Source organism: Rutidosis leptorrhynchoides, chromosome 11 (assembly GCF_046630445.1).
Source record: "Rutidosis leptorrhynchoides isolate AG116_Rl617_1_P2 chromosome 11, CSIRO_AGI_Rlap_v1, whole genome shotgun sequence".
Lineage (NCBI taxonomy): Eukaryota > Viridiplantae > Streptophyta > Magnoliopsida > Asterales > Asteraceae > Rutidosis > Rutidosis leptorrhynchoides.
In genome coordinates, this window is record NC_092343.1 from 34,025,814 (window position 1) to 34,044,270 (window position 18,457).

Genomic DNA, 18,457 nt, shown 5'->3' on the forward strand with positions numbered 1-18,457 from the left:
ATTTGACTATTTTGAAGGAAATGGCACCGACTACTCGACACACCGTGAATATGAATGAAGAGGAATTCCGTACTTTTCTAGCTTCAAACATAGCCGCAGTACAGGCTGCGCTACATACCAACAATAACCTTGGATCTAGCAGTACAGGAAATCGTGTAGGATGCACCTACAAAGAATTCACTGCCTGCAAACCTTTGGAATTTGATGGAACCGAAGGACCGATCGGATTGAAACGGTGGACCGAGAAGGTCGAATCGGTGTTTGCCATAAGTAAGTGTACTGAAGAGGACAAAGTGAAGTACGCTACGCATACCTTCACAGGTTTTGCGTTAACATGGTGGAATACCTATCTAGAGCAAGTGGGACAAGACGATGCGTACGCACTACCATGGTCAGCATTCAAGCACTTGATGAACGAGAAGTATCGTCCCAGAACCGAGGTCAATAAGCTCAAGACAGAACTTAGAGGGTTACGAACCCAAGGATTTGATATTACCACGTACGAAAGACGATTCACAGAATTGTGCCTATTGTGTCCGGGAGCATTCGAAGATGAGGAAGAGAAGATCGACGCGTTTGTGAAAGGATTACCGGAAAGAATCCAAAAAGATATAAGTTCACACGAGCCCGCCTCCATACAACAGGCATGTAGAATGGCTCACAAACTAGTGAACCAGATTGAAGAAAGAATTAAAGAACAGACTGCTGAAGAAGCCAATGTGAAGCAAGTCAAAAGAAAGTGGGAGGAAAATGGTGATAAGAATCACCAATACAACAACAACAGCAATTACAACAATAATCGCAAAAATTATCCCAACAATCGCAACATCAATCGCAACTGCAACAAACGGCCCAACAACAACAACAACAACAACAGCGACTACAACAATCATCCCAACAACAATAATAACCGCAACAACAACAACAATTAGAAGCAGCTATGCCAAAGGTGTGAAAAGTATCACTCAGGGTTCTGCACCAAATTTTGCAACAAGTGTAAAAGAAATGGTCATAGCGCGGCGAAGTGTGAGGTCTACGGACCAGGGGTTAATAGAACGAAAGGAACAAATGGTGTCGAAACGAGTAATGGCGGAGCAAGTAGTGTCGGAGCAAGTTATGCCAATGTAGTTTGTTATAAATGTGGAAAACCGGGCCACATTATTAGAAATTGCCCGAACCAGGAGAACACGAATGGACAAGGCCGCGGAAGAGTTTTCAATATTAATGCGGCAGAGGCACAGGAAGACCCGGAGCTTGTTACGGGTACGTTTCTTATTGACAATAAATCTGCTTACGTTTTATTTGATTCGGGTGCGGATAGAAGCTATATGAGTAGAGATTTTTGTGCTAAATTAAGTTGTCCATTGACGCCTTTGGATAGTAAATTTTTACTCGAATTAGCAAATGGTAAATTAATTTCAGCAGATAATATATGTCGGAATCGAGAAATTAAACTGGTTAGCGAAACATTTAAGATTGATTTGATACCAGTAGAGTTAGGGAGTTTTGATGTGATAATCGGTATGGACTGGTTGAAAGAACTGAAAGCAGAGATCGTTTGTTACAAAAATGCAATTCGCATTATACGAGAAAAAGGAAAACCCTTAATGGTGTACGGAGAAAAGGGCAACACGAAGCTACATCGTATTAGTAATTTGAAGGCACAAAAACTAATAAGAAAATGTTGATATGCTGTTCTAGCACACGTCGAGAAAGTACAAACTGAAGAAAAGAGCATCAATGATGTTCCCATTGCAAAAGAATTTCCCGATGTATTTCCGAAAGAATTACCGGGATTACCCCCACATCGATCCGTTGAATTTCAAATAGATCTTGTACCAGGAGCTGCACCAATAGCTCGTGCTCCTTACAGACTCGCACCCAGCGAGATGAAAGAACTGCAAAGCCAATTACAAGAACTTTTAGAGCGTGGTTTCATTCGACCAAGCACATCACCGTGGGGAGCTCCTGTTTTGTTTGTCAAGAAGAAAGATGGTACATTCAGGTTGTGTATCGACTACCGAGAGTTGAACAAACTTACCATCAAGAACCGCTACCCACTACCGAGAATCGACGACTTATTTGATCAACTACAAGGCTCGTCTGTTTATTCAAAGATTGACTTACGTTCCGGGTATCATCAAATGCGGGTGAAAGAAGATGATATTCCAAAGACTGCTTTCAGAACACGTTACGGTCATTACGAGTTTATGGTCATGCCGTTTGGTTTAACTAATGCACCAGCTGTGTTCATGGACCTTATGAACCGAGTGTGTGGACTATACCTTGACAAGTTTGTCATTGTTTTCATTGATGACATACTTATTTACTCAAAGAATGACCAAGAACACGGTGAACATTTGAGAAAGGTGTTAGAAGTATTGAGGAAGGAAGAATTGTACGCTAAGTTTTCAAAGTGTGCATTTTGGTTGGAAGAAGTTCAATTCCTCGGTCACATAGTGAACAAAGAAGGTATTAAGGTGGATCCGGCAAAGATAGAAACTGTTGAAAAGTGGGAAACCCCGAAAACTCCGAAACACATACGCCAGTTTTTAGGACTAGCTGGTTACTACAGAAGGTTCATCCAAGACTTTTCCATAATAGCAAAACCCTTGACTGCATTAACGCATAAAGGGAAGAAATTTGAATGGAATGATGAACAAGAGAAAGCGTTTCAGTTATTGAAGAAAAAGCTAACTACGGCACCTATATTGTCATTGTCTGAAGGGAATGATGATTTTGTGATTTATTGTGACGCATCAAAGCAAGGTCTCAGTTGTGTATTAATGCAACGAACGAAGGTGATTGCTTATGCGTCTAGACAATTGAAGATTCACGAACAAAATTATACGACGCATGATTTGGAATTAGGCGCGGTTGTTTTTGCATTAAAGACTTGGAGGCACTACTTATATGGTGTCAAAAGTATTATATATACCGACCACAAAAGTCTTCAACACATATTTAATCAGAAACAACTGAATATGAGGCAGCGTAGGTGGATTGAATTATTGAATGATTACGACTTTGAGATTCGTTACCACCCGGGGAAGGCAAATGTGGTAGCCGATGCCTTGAGCAGGAAGGACAGAGAACCCATTCGAGTAAAATCAATGAATATAATGATTCATAATAACCTTACTACTCAAATAAAGGAGGCGCAACAAAGAGTTTTAAAAGAGGGAAATTTAAAGGATGAAATACCTAAAGGATCGGAGAAGCATCTTAATATTCGGGAAGATGGAACCCGGTATAGGGCTGAAAGGATTTGGGTACCAAAATTTGGAGATATGAGAGAAATGGTACTTAGAGAAGCTCATAAAACCAGATACTCAATACATCCTGGAACGGGGAAGATGTACAAGGATCTCAAGAAACATTTTTGGTGGCCGGGTATGAAAGCCGATGTTGCTAAATACGTAGGAGAATGTTTGACGTGTTCTAAGGTCAAAGCTGAGCATCAGAAACCATCAGATCTACTTCAACAACCCGAAATCCCGGAATGGAAATGGGAAAACATTACCATGGATTTCATCACTAAATTGCCAAGGACTGCAAGTGGTTTTGATACTATTTGGGTAATAGTTGATCGTCTCACCAAATCAGCACACTTCCTGCCAATAAGAGAAGATGACAAGATGGAGAAGTTAGCACGACTGTATTTGAAGGAAGTCGTCTCCAGACATGGAATACCAATCTCTATTATCTCTGATAGGGATGGCAGATTTATTTCAAGATTCTGGCAGACATTACAGCAAGCATTAGGAACTCGTCTAGACATGAGTACTGCCTATCATCCACAAACTGATGGGCAGAGCGAAAGGACGATACAAACGCTTGAAGACATGCTACGAGCATGTGTTATTGATTTCGGAAACAGTTGGGATCGACATCTACCGTTAGCAGAATTTTCCTACAACAACAGCTACCATTCAAGCATTGAGATGGCGCCGTTTGAAGCACTTTATGGTAGAAAGTGCAGGTCTCCGATTTGTTGGAGTGAAGTGGGGGATAGACAGATTACGGGTCCGGAGATTATACAAGAAACTACCGAGAAGATCATCCAAATTCAACAACGGTTGAAAACCGCCCAAAGTCGACAAAAGAGCTACGCTGACATTAAAAGAAAAGATATAGAATTTGAAATTGGAGAGATGGTTGATGATGTAGCGTGAGGGTACGAAATAGTATTATTTTTAATAAAAAATACTACAAAATATGACACAAGTTTTATTAATTTACGGATGGGATATACCTAAACCTTGCTACAACACTATAGGCAGTGTACCTAATCGTAGAGTAGTGTAGTTTTTAGTAAGTCCGGTTCGTTCCACAGGGAGCTGGTGATACTTACTATATTTTTAACTATATTTATACAAAATATATATAATTATATAAGTAGTAATATTATTATAAAAGGGGAGTTTTACCGTTTAATGACCGGTTTGTCGATTCTATATTTTAAGCGTAAAGATAAATGACGATAATTAAAGTGCGTAAAATAATGACAATAAATAAAATGACAGTAAATAAAATTGCGAGTAATAAAATGACAGTAAATAAAGATACGATGAGAAATATAATAAAAGAATTATGCTTATTTAAACTTCCGTAATCATGATGTTTGACGTGTTGATTTTAATTTATTACCATGGGTTAATTGTCCTTTGTCCTGGTTTATTTGATACGTCTATCTGGTTTTTGTTCATAATAGTCCATCGGTCATAAAAATAAAGTGCGAGTATCCTCGTCAAATTACCCTTATACCCGAAGTCAAATATTCCAACTGATTAAGGATTTAAACTGTGACGCAGTTATCACTTCTGTCAACAATTACACCAGTTATCACTGTATGTAATCCACCCCTGTTTTAATTAGTTTATGAATATTAATTCATCCACTTGATCAGAATGAATAATCAATTACCCAACCCAATTGATTAATTAAATGATTATAACAGATTCCATATGAACATCACTAAATAGGACAACCATAATCATTATTAATTATTAGGTTAATTAATTTGAAGATAGGTTCGACAGACTCCAATGAGTTGTCACTCAATTAGACAATACCCCCCATCTATTAATAGTCAATAGTTCAATTTCCACAAGTGTCGGTCTTTTGCCCAAACCTTAATTATGGTCCAAAGTTCAATAACCCCTTCTTAATATTTTAGCCCAACATCACGATTACTTCGGCTCAAATAAGCATAATAATAACTTAGTTACGATACATTAATGTAAAAAGGTTGAACATAACTTACAATGATTAAAAATAGCGTAGCGTTACACGGACAGAATTTTGACTTACACACTCAAACGATCCCTATCATAAATCTTATTATTATCATAATTTAAAATTAAAATTAAGATTATTGTTATATCTTCTTAAGTTAACATTATGATAGAGATATAAAATATAGATATTGATAATTGATATTGATAAATAAGAAAAAGATAGAAAAAGGTGTTCGAAAAAAGTCTCTCTAATTTTGATCGTAAATCATCGCTTTTATAGCGAAATTAGAAATTGAATTTTCATTTACGACCCCTGAACTATGCTCAATTAACAACTTTTTATTATTTAATATTATTCTTATTATGAATTATTTAAATATTATATTTTATTCTTGTGCATAGTTGACTCGTAATTTTTACACCGTTGCGTCGAGCGCTGAAAGTTGGTTCATGTCCCGGTTCCGGATTTTCGAACGTCCTTGCGTACTATTTAATATCTTGTACTTTGCGTTTTGTAACTTGTACTCTTGTTATTTTTAGACGTTCTTCATCAATAATTTGAACCTTTTTGATTGTATCTTGTACTTTTGAGCTTTTTGGACCTTTGTGTCTTCAATTCGTCGTTTTCGCCTTTTGTCTTCGCACTTATTTAAAATAAACGAATATTACTTGAAAATGGAACAATTGCAACTAAAATCTTGTCTTTCTTGGGGGATTTTGCTATGAAATATATGTTCCTTTTTAGCCTTATCAATATCCCCACACTTGAGCGTTGCTTGTCCTCAAGCAATACAGTCTTGAAATAATATAATACATCACACGAATCACTTCTTTATTCTTTACACTTTGTACATCAGTGATTTTGATAGAGCGGTATAAACAATGATAGTAACGATATGGTTAAAGGTGGGTGTGTCATCCACAGTTGCCTTGGGTTTAGGACAACGACACTTGCAATCAAATAGCCGATTTACTTTCGGTTTCCAAAGCAAAGTGCACATTTGAAAGGCGGTTTACAGTCCCACATGACTATAAAAATTTAGATCCTTTAAGGAAATTGGATCTTTATGAAAACATTTGATCTTTCGAAAATTCAAGCTAGATTTTACCCTAGACAAGTTTTCTGATTTGATCCATCATCGGTGTTGCAAAATATATTTGTGGATCAATATTTTGGCTAAAACTTTTAGGTTCGTGTAATCCACTGCTATCCCGGTATCGAATAGCACACATCCAGTTTACTTGTTCCGTATATTACCTTTCGGTAAACTACCGTCCGGTTGTAAAGGAAAGCGATGAACAAGAAACTGTTAAGGCAATGTCCCGTGACATGCAGATGATTATGGTCTTTTAACGTGTCGGATGCTAGAACTATCCTTGGTAGGAGCGATAGTAAAGATCATCCTATAATTTTTCGGTCTGGCACAAGGTCCTGTCTCCGACCATGCTATGCAACCACCGTTCTTACGGTTGACACCCGATTTGGTTCAGGTGACCTAATGAATTCCAGGTGAATTCCTAGGATTTTACGTTCAATGGTAATGAACGCATTGAAAATGGGTTTTCAGAAAACAAATCGGTTTGTATTTTTGATCAAAATATTTTCTCGTTCAAGCTCGAGTTTAGATATCATTGAATTCCATGAGTTTGAATTCTCAATCTTTAAGGTCAATCTCAAGGATTGAGTAATATCAGTCTTAAAAGCTGATTTTTAATCTTTAAGGAGATTATCCTTTCTGGGGATCTGATTCATTAGTCTTATCAAGCTAATTTGCACGGTGCCTCCCCATTGTACGAGATAAATCCTTCTCATGGTTAGGATAAATCTGACCACTTGGCGACCCTGTTTGATGCTGAGGTCCGTGGATTTCCTGCTGATTTTAGAGATGACTTTTCTAGATTTTTCGTCAACCTACAGCTGGTCTGGACGACAACTTCTTGACCTAAATCAAGAAGCGCGTGTCTTTTTCGGAAGACTTTACTTCCTTTTAATGATGGAATTGATTCATCGTGTAGATCCATCTTTCTTTCAAATATATTACAGTAAACCGGGTAAAACTGATTAGTATCATCCAAAACAAAAGTACCTGCAATAATCTTGTACAAAAATATGTGATATATGTTTTAAATTGAATAACTTGGTACATTCTTCCCACACTTAGTTTCTTTCTTTGCCTTTTTATTTTCTTCTATTTCATTTTAAATGAATTCAAGCGTTTTAGGGTGTTTCTCAATTTATGTCCTTTTCGAGGTAACGATAATTTCGGTATTATCACCTAGTTTTCATCGTTCATAAATATGTATAAACATGATTTTGAGTTCATTTAATTGAAAATTTTTCAAATTTTCACAAAATTTGGCAAATAAACTAAGTGTAAACCCGAGAGAATTTATAACCCTTCCCCACACTTGAGATCATGCAATGCCCTCATTTGCATGAAATCAGACTATAATTATAAATTCATGAGGGTGATTAGTGTAGAAAAGTGATTAAAAATACCCAGTTTGTAAGCATATTATTTTACATCACATTTGATATTTTGCGCCTTGTCATCAAAATTAGTAGCTTTTTGTTGAACTTAATGACAGTCTTTGAAAGTGCGCTGTTTTACCCTGTTGTGTACATAACATAAAATACAAACATATATACATATTTTTAAAGTTGGGTATATTACCCCACGTTCAAAAATTTATAAAAATCAAATATATTTTTTTTTGGCATACTTTAAATCAATAAAATTAAAAATAATGATGAAAAAATTTTTCGCCCCGCCCTCGGGTAAAGTAATTTCGGTTCAATGACCTAGTGTTCAACTTACGACGAATTTTAAAAATCATATTTTTAACTTAAAGAAATAAAGTAAATTTTGTTTTTAAAAACTTAAATTAAAATGCATATTAATTTCATAAAAAAACCTACAAAACAAAAATTCAGAATGGAGGGAGAAAACTAGTTCTTTAGTGTCTGCTAGCGGAAAAGACCAATCGGGTTCCATTCTCGGAACTACACGAGAACAGAACAACTAACTCTAGATAGCATTTTCTTTTTAGAACATTTGAATCTCCCCACACTTAGGTAGCCGTGGTGTCAAAATTGTGATTAACTTCATCGTTAATTTCTCTTGGTCCATAATCAACTTGCATATCCGTGACTTTTTCTTTAAGCCATTGGTCGGATTCTTGTGTAATATCCACAATTTCAACTAGTTTCTCCTTTTCTTTAGGTGATAGATTGGATACTAACCGGTTACATAACTTAAAGTTCCCCTTGGTTTTAGCATCGCGAATCCGTTTAATAAGTTTCTTCATTGAACTATTAATAACGGGATCATTTAATTTCGTATCAACAACGGGGTTCTTTGTTATCATGTCATCATTAGGTGTTACTTCATTTTCCCCACACTTCGGCGTTTCATTATTGCTAAGTATTACCGTTGGAGTTGGTAAAACAACATGGTTCTTACCAATCGTTTTTGCTGGTTCAACGGTTTTGGTTGGTGGAGATTTAGTCTTTCGAATCATAAAGGTGATCGATTTGTCACCACTACTAAGTGTCATTCTACCATTTCCTACATCAAATAACGCCTTGGTGGACGCTAAGAATGGTCGACCTAAAATTAGAGGAATGTTTGGGTCCTCTTCTATGTTAATGACAATGAATTCGACTAGAAAGGTTAAATTGCCTACTTGAACGGGTAGGTTGTCAACAATTCCAACTGGGTGTTTAATAGTTTGATCAAAGAGTCGAACACTCATATCCGTTGGACTTAACTTACCTACACCTAATCTCTTATATAAGGAAAGAGGCATAACACTTACACTTGCACCTAAATCTGCTAGTGCATCATACATGACACAATCACTAAGTAGACAAGGAACAATAAATTCACCCGGATCACCTATCCTAGGAGGAGGTTTTGGTGGAACTGTCTTCACCGGGTTTACTTCTACGGCTTTTGTTTCTTGCACTTTCTTATTCTTCTTCTTCTTCTTCTTTCCAATGGTATCACCAACTTTATTACCTATCACTTGCTCATACTCAACTCCTTTTCTTGGAAACGGGATGGGTGGTTTGTATGGTGCCACCACTGGCTTTACATACTCGGGTGGTGGTGGTGTAACTTCTTCATTGTTACTCTCATCTAAAACCTTCCCAACTTCTGGAGCTGGTTTTTCAGAATTTGTTGACACCATGTTAACATTCTCATTCCGAGGATTTGCTTCAGTATTACTCGGTAGCTTTCCTTGTTCCCTTTCACTCATCATGCTAGCAAGAGTACCTACATGTTTTTCTAGATTCAAAATGGAAGCTTGTTGAGTTCTTAATGACTGATCAAACCTCTCATTCGTTTAGGTTTGAGATGTAATAAATTGTGTTTGAGATTCAACTAGCTTTGCCATCATTTCTTCTAGATTTGGCTTTTTCTCTTCGGGTTGTTGTGGTGGTTTATACAAGCTAGGTCTTTGTTGATTGAAAGTGTTGTTTTGAGTCGGTTGGTTATTCGGACCTTGTTGGTTATACCAGTTATTTTCGGGTCCTTTTGGATTGTAAAGAATGTTTTGATTTCGATTTAAGTTTAGCCTTGGCGGTTGATAATTATTCTGATAACTATTTTCCAGCCTTTGGTTCATGTAGATAACATTCTCACGTTGTTCCATCGTTTGTTCAATGTGACAGTCTTTCATTAAGTGTGGTCCACCGCATTGCTCACAACTGATTCGTATTGCGTGAATATCTTTATTCATCTTTTCCATTCGTCTTTCGAAAGCATCTATTTTTGCGGAAACGGAATCAAAGTCATGGCTAGAATCGGCTCTAGCCGCTTTAGATGAACGAAAAATATCTTTTTCTTGGCGCCACTCATGAGAGTGGGAGGCTGTATTATCAATAATTTTGTAAGCTTCAGTTGCGGTTTTCTTCATAATAGAACCACCAGCTGTTATGTCGATGTCTTTTCGTGTAGCAACGTTGACACCTTGGTAGAATATTTGTACTATTTGATAAGTGTCTAAACCGTGTTGAGGACATCCTCTCAACAACTTTCCAAATCTTGTCCACGCCTCATATAGAGTTTCATTTGGCTTTTGCGCGAACGTAACAATTTCTCCTTGAAGTCTCACGGCTTTGGATGCCGGAAAGAATTGTTTAAAAAAATTTTCAACTAAAACATCCTATGTGTCAATCGCCCCTTCAGGTAACGATTCTAACCAATCTTTGGCTTCTCCCTTTAAAGTCCAGGGAAACAACATGAGATAGATCTGCTCATCTTCCACTTCTCGGATTTTGAATAGTGTACAAATTCTTTTAAACGTACGAAGGTGTTCGTTAGGATCTTCATTCGGTGCACCACTGAATTGGCATTGGTTAGTTACCATGTGTAGAATTTGTCCTTTGATTTCATAATCTGGCGCATTAACTTCTGGCTTAATAATGGCGTGACCTTGGCCCGTGCGTGTGGCTCTCATTCGATCTTCCATACTTAGAGGTTCCGTTACTTCCATAATTGAATTTGTTGAATACGAATCACTAGAGGATTCTGATTTAATGGTTTGTGGCTCAGGAGGAATAATTAGTGGTTCAGGATCTTGGAATTGTCCTTGAATATGCTCCGGGTTCTTAATTGTGAAGTCGGGTTCAAAAGATGGATTATCGGAAATTTGAGTTGGAGTTCTTGTTCGACTAGATGACGATTCCAAAGAAAAATCAACGGCGACAATATTTGCTAGATGTCTTGATCGAGTTACAGGTGGTGAACGTATGAAAGGTGGTGAACGTTTTGCTCGGTGCATTCACAGAATATCCTATTAGTTTTTAAAAGGAAAGAAAAATTATATAAGTTATCCAATTAATAGACTTTTCTGATTTTGCCCACGTTTCGAATAGCCAAAAGATGCAGCAGAGGGGCAGGATTCGTTTGGTCTCAATATAATTGAGTACTGTTTGGCTCCAATAACCCGGTCCACGTACAAATCCAACTATTACTACGAACCAGAAAATTTTGATGTCTATCAATTTAACCACTTAAAATAAATTTTCATAATTTTAAGAAATTTAGAGAAGAAGTAGAAAAAAATCTAAGTCCTAAAAACTAGAATGGCGAGAAATAAGAGAGAAAAAGAGTGCGCGTCGAAAAATGAAAAGGTCGAAAAATAGGCGTCGAAAAATAAAAATAAGAAAGTAGTGCGAAATACGGCGTCGTAAAATTCTAAAGCACCTAAAACTTAATCTAAGGAATAAGCACTTAAGGGATTTTACGGCAAAGCCTAAAAATTCTAGAAGTAAAAATAACTATGGCAAAACTAAACTTAATACTAAAAGTTGCGACTATAGTCTAAAAATCTAAAGGTAATAAAACTAAAAAAAACAATTTTTTTTTATAGACAAAATCTTAAAAAATATATTTTTTTTTAATAATTTTTTTTTTTTTACGTTTTTGTTTTTTTTTTTACGTTTTTTTTTTTTTTTTTTTTTTACGTTTTTTTTTTTTTTTTTTTACGTTTTTTTTTTTAAAAACGAATTTTTTTTTTCTAAAAAAAAAACGTTTTTTTTTTTTACAATTTTTTTTTTTTTTTTAAAAATGATTTTTTTTTACAAATTAATACTTTTTTTTATAATTATTATTTTTTTTTCAAATTTTTTTTTTAATTCATTTACTATTTATGAATAGTAAATGAAAAGAAATTAATTAATTTACTATTCACATGAAAGCGACATGATAGAAATTATTAATTACAATTTACAAAATATACCCCTGAAGTATTTAATAAATACGACTTTTTAAAACTTTTACGATTCAAAATATATTCTAAAATATTATTATATTATTATATTCTATTTCAATATTATTATATTATTATATTTTATTTCAATATTATTATAATTAAAAATATAGCGTTTTAGCGCTCCCCGGCAGCGGCGCCAAAAACTTGATGATGTAGCGTGAGGGTACGAAATAGTATTATTTTTAATACAAAATACTACAAAATATGACACAAGTTTTATTAATTTACGGATGGGATATACCTAAACCTTGCTACAACACTATAGGCAGTGTACCTAATCGTAGAGTAGTGTAGTTTTTAGTAAGTCCGGTTCGTTCCACAGGGAGCTGGTGATACTTACTATATTTTTAACTATATTTATACAAAATATATATAATTATATAAGTAGTAATATTATTATAAAAGGGGAGTTTTACCGTTTAATGACCGGTTTGTCGATTCTATATTTTAAGCGTAAAGATAAATGACGATAATTAAAGTGCGTAAAATAATGACAATAAATAAAATGACAGTAAATAAAATTGCGAGTAATAAAATGACAGTAAATAAAGATACGATGAGAAATATAATAAAAGAATTATGCTTATTTAAACTTCCGTAATCATGATGTTTGACGTGTTGATTTTAATTTATTACCATGGGTTAATTGTCCTTTGTCCTGGTTTATTTGATACGTCTATCTGGTTTTTGTTCATAATAGTCCATCGGTCATAAAAATAAAGTGCGAGTATCCTCGTCAAATTACCCTTATACCCGAAGTCAAATATTCCAACTGATTAAGGATTTAAACTGTGACGCAGTTATCACTTCTGTCAACAATTACACCAGTTATCACTGTATGTAATCCACCCCTGTTTTAATTAGTTTATGAATATTAATTCATCCACTTGATCAGAATGAATAATCAATTACCCAACCCAATTGATTAATTAAATGATTATAACAGATTCCATATGAACATCACTAAATAGGACAACCATAATCATTATTAATTATTAGGTTAATTAATTTGAAGATAGGTTCGACAGACTCCAATGAGTTGTCACTCAATTAGACAATACCCCCCATCTATTAATAGTCAATAGTTCAATTTCCACAAGTGTCGGTCTTTTGCCCAAACCTTAATTATGGTCCAAAGTTCAATAACCCCTTCTTAATATTTTAGCCCAACATCACGATTACTTCGTGTGATGACCCGGAAATTTCTGATCAAATTTAAACTTAATCTTTGTATGATTAACATTTCCGACACGATAAGCAAAGTCTGTAAAACTGAATCTCAAAATTTTTGAACTATTCAAATACCTTTCGATTATTCTCAACGATTCGCGAACCATTATATGTAAATAGATACATATATATACTATAACTTGAAAATGTAACAAAGTTTTAATTGCATGATACCGTACATTAAACTTATTGGTTTATATATCTATTTGAATATATATGATTTCAAATTATTTAGTAAACGATAATAACATTCGATTATTGATTCGATTGATATTTAGATAAGTTAACTAAAACGTTTAAGATGAACCAGTAAAACACTAATTTGCTACAGTGTTTTCAAATTGCCACATTACTCAAAATGCTACAGTGTTTTCGAAAATCACTATTTGCTACAGTGAAATTGACTTTGCTACAGTGAATTGCTACAGTAAAAATTGACTTTGCTACAGTAACTTTGCTACAGTAAAACACTATTTTAAAATGTATTTTAACAAATAGCGAGACAATGATTTATAGAAGTAAATGACCAAAACACTCAAATGTATAAGTTATAATTTGAGTGATATAATTTAGGGATAATTTAAGTTATATTGTGACAAAGGTACGAGTCACAAAACGAAAAGTACACGATATAAAATAGTACGCAAGGACGTCTGAAAATCCGGAACCGGGACCCGAGTCAAGAAGAAACGCCCGACGCAACGGACCAAAAATATCTAGTCTACTATGCACAAGAATAAAATATAATATATAAATAATTATATTAATTATTTATATATTTATATTTATTTTATATTATGTCGACAAGCTAGGAGCCAAAACAATGTGAGCTGTCCCTGGTCCTCATGCGAGTCGCATGGCCAGAAGGCCATTTCCATGCGAGTCGCATGACTCCAGATTTCAGGCCAGGTTCTATAAATTGCAACATTTTCTGCCGAGTAAAAAAAGAAAAAAAACACACACATACATATTACTCCGTATTTATTTTATTTATTATTTATATTATTATTATTATTATTATTATTATTATTATTATTAATAAGATTATTATTAATCTTATTATTTTTTTTATTATTAGTGTTATTATTTTTGCGATACAAAAATAATAATGTACATCAAATATTACGACGGAGTGCTGTCCAAGTAATTTTCAAAATGAGTTTTCGAGCAAGCTAGAGCTAAGGAAATTATGGGTTATTGCCAAGGAGGTTATGGGTAATGTTCGGGGGTATTTTTTTTCTGAATCAAACCTCGTGTTTATCATCTCCGATGCGTCTACGTGCTTTCCTGCAATATTGTATATCAATATTAAACTGTGAGTTTCATAAGATCCCTTTTACTCTCTACATTTTTGGGCTGAGAATACATGCAAATGCTTTATTAACCGATATACATTATTTATATGCGTGAGTTTCATTTGCTCCCTTTTACTCTTTATGTTTTTGGGCTGAGAATACATGCAAATGATTTAATAACTGTTTTACAATATCTATATGCGTGAGTTTCATTGATTCCTTTTTAATTGCTTTTGCAATATATATTTTTGGGCTGAGAATACATGCACTTTATTTAAAACACAATGGATACAAGTACATACTAAATTCTACACTGAGTTTGAACCGAAAATCCCTTAGCTTTGGTAACTGTTAACTGCCAGTTATAAGAACTGGTGGGCGCGAGTAGTAGTATATGGATCCATAGGGCTTGACATCCCCGTCCGAGCTAGAGCGCTAGCCTTTTAACGGACGTATGCTATTTGAGAAGCGTACACGTTGGTTTGCGTGTATTATTAAGATGATTATACAAAGGGTACAAATTATATAAACGTTAAAGTTTAGTTACCAGGGTGCTCAATTTTGTAGAACTGATTGATAAACGTTTCGGATGAAACAACTGAAATCTTGTGATTCACCTTTTATGTAAAACCTATTGATAAACGTTTTGAATAAAACAACTGAACTTTTGTAATCCACATTGATATACGGATTATGTGTAATATTAAAACTATGAACTCACCAACCTTTGTGTTGACACTTGAAGCATGTTTATTCTCAGGATTCTAGAAGTCTTCCGCTGTTTGCTCATACGTGATACAAGTTATGTGCTTGGAGTCATACATGCTATATACAAGAAACTTGCATTCATCAAACCATTACCATGTATCTTATTTTGACTGTATTGTTAACAGATGTATTATTGTAAACCATTTAAATGGTGATTGTCTATACGTAGGAATCATCAGATGTAAAAAAAACTGGAATTTATATATTCATTTATGAAATACCTTTTCAAACGAATGCAATGTTACAAAACGTATCACATAGAGGTCAAATACCTCGCAATGAAATCAATAAATGACGTGTTCGTCCATATGGATTTGGAGCGATCGTCACACTTCGGCTCAAATAAGCATAATAATAACTTAGTTACGATACATTAATGTAAAAAGGTTGAACATAACTTACAATGATTAAAAATAGCGTAGCGTTACACGGACAGAATTTTGACTTACACACTCAAACGATCTCTATCATAAATCTTATTATTATCATAATTTAAAATTAAAATTAAGATTATTGTTATATCTTCTTAAGTTAACATTATGATAGAGATATAGAATATAGATATTGATAATTGATATTGATAAATAAGAAAAAGATAGAAAAAGGTGTTCGAAAAAAGTCTCTCTAATTTTGATCGTAAATCATCGCTTTTATAGCGAAATTAGAAATAGAATTTTCATTTACGACCCCTGAACTATGCTCAATTAACAACTTTTTATTATTTAATATTATTCTTATTATGAATTATTTAAATATTATATTTTATTCTTGTGCATAGTTGACTCGTAATTTTTACACCGTTGCGTCGAGCGCTGAAAGTTGGTTCATGTCCCGGTTCCGGATTTTCGAACGTCCTTGCGTACTATTTAATATCTTGTACTTTGCGTTTTGTAACTTGTACTCTTGTTATTTTTAGACGTTCTTCATCAATAATTTGAACCTTTTTGATTGTATCTTGTACTTTTGAGCTTTTTGGACCTTTGTGTCTTCAATTCGTCGTTTTCGCCTTTTGTCTTCGCACTTATTTAAAATAAACGAATATTACTTGAAAATGGAACAATTGCAACTAAAATCTTGTCTTTCTTGGGGGATTTTGCTATGAAATATATGTTCCTTTTTAGCCTTATCAATGGTCATGCTTAAAGTTGCACCTTGGAAAGGCATTGTTCGATTTGGTAAACGAGGGAAATTAAATCCAAGGTATATTGGACCATTCAAGATTATTGATCGTGTCGGACCAGTAGCTTACCGACTTGAGTTACCTTAACAACTCGCGGCTGTACATAACACTTTCCACGTCTCGAATTTGAAGAAATGTTTTGCTAAAGAAGATCTCACTATTCCGTTAGATGAAATCCAAATCAACGAAAAACTTCAATTCATCGAAGAACCCGTCGAAATAATGGATCGTGAGGTTAAAAGACTTAAGCAAAACAAGATACCAATTGTTAAGGTTCGATGGAATGCTCGTAGAGGACCCGAGTTCACCTGGGAGCGTGAAGATCAGATGAAGAAGAAATACCCGCATCTATATCCAGAAGATTCGTCAACACCTTCAACAGCTTAAAATTTCGGGACGAAATTTATTTAACGGGTAGGTACTGTAGTGACCCAAATTTTTCCATGTTTATATATATTAATTGAGATTGATATTTACATGATTAAATATTTTCAACATGTTAAGCAATCAAACTTGTTAAGACTTGATTAATTGAAATATGTTTCATATAGACAATTGACCACCCAAGTTGACCGGTGATTCACGAACGTTAAAACTTGTAAAAACTATATGATGACATATATATGGATATATATATAGTTAACATGATACTATGAGAAGTAAACATATCATTAAGTATATTAACAATGAACTACATATGTAAAAACAAGACTACTAACTTAATGATTTTTAAACGAGACATATATGTAACGATTATCGTTGTAAAGACATTTAATGTATATATATCATATTAACAGATATTCATACATGATAATATCATGATAATATAATAATTTAAAATCTCATTTGATATTATAAACATTGAGTTAACAACATTTAACAAGATCGTTAACCTAAAGGTTTCAAAACAACACTTACATGTAACGACTAACGATGACTTAACGACTCAGTTAAAATGTATATACATGTAGTGTTTTAATATGTATTTATATACTTTTGAAAGACTTCAATACACTTATCAAAATACTTCTACTTAACAAAAATGCTTACAATTACATCCTCGTTCAGTTTCATCAACAATTCTACTCGTATGCACCCGTATTCGTACTCGTACAATACACAGCTTTTAGATGTATGTACTATTGGTATATACACTCCAATGATCAGCTCTTAGCAGCCCATGTGAGTAACCTAACACATGTGGGAACCATCATTTGGCAACTAGCATGAAATATCTCATAAAATTACAAAAATATGAGTAATCATTCATGACTTATTTACATGAAAACAAAATTACATATCCTTTATATCTAATCCATACACCAACGACCAAAAACACCTACAAACACTTTCATTCTTCAATTTTCTTCATCTAATTGATCTCTCTCAAGTTCTATCTTCAAGTTCTAAGTGTTCTTCATATATTCTACAAGTTCTAGTTACATAAAATCAAGAATACTTTCAAGTTTGCTAGCTCACTTCCAATCTTGTAAGGTGGTCATCCAACCTCAAGAAATCTTTGTTTCTTACAGTAGGTTATCATTCTAATACAAGGTAATAATCATATTCAAACTTTGGTTCAATTTCTATAACTATAACAATCTTATTTCAAGTGATGATCTTACTTGAACTTGTTTTCGTGTCATGATTCTGCTTCAAGAACTTCGAGCCATCCAAGGATCCGTTGAAGCTAGATCCATTTTTCTCTTTTCCAGTAGGTTTATCCAAGGAACTTAAGGTAGTAATGATGTTCATAACATCATTCGATTCATACATATAAAGCTATCTTATTCGAAGGTTTAAACTTGTAATCACTAGAACATAGTTTAGTTAATTCTAAACTTGTTCGCAAACAAAAGTTAATCCTTCTAACTTGACTTTTAAAATCAACTAAACACATGTTCTATATCTATATGATATGCTAACTTAATGATTTAAAACCTGGAAACACGAAAAACACC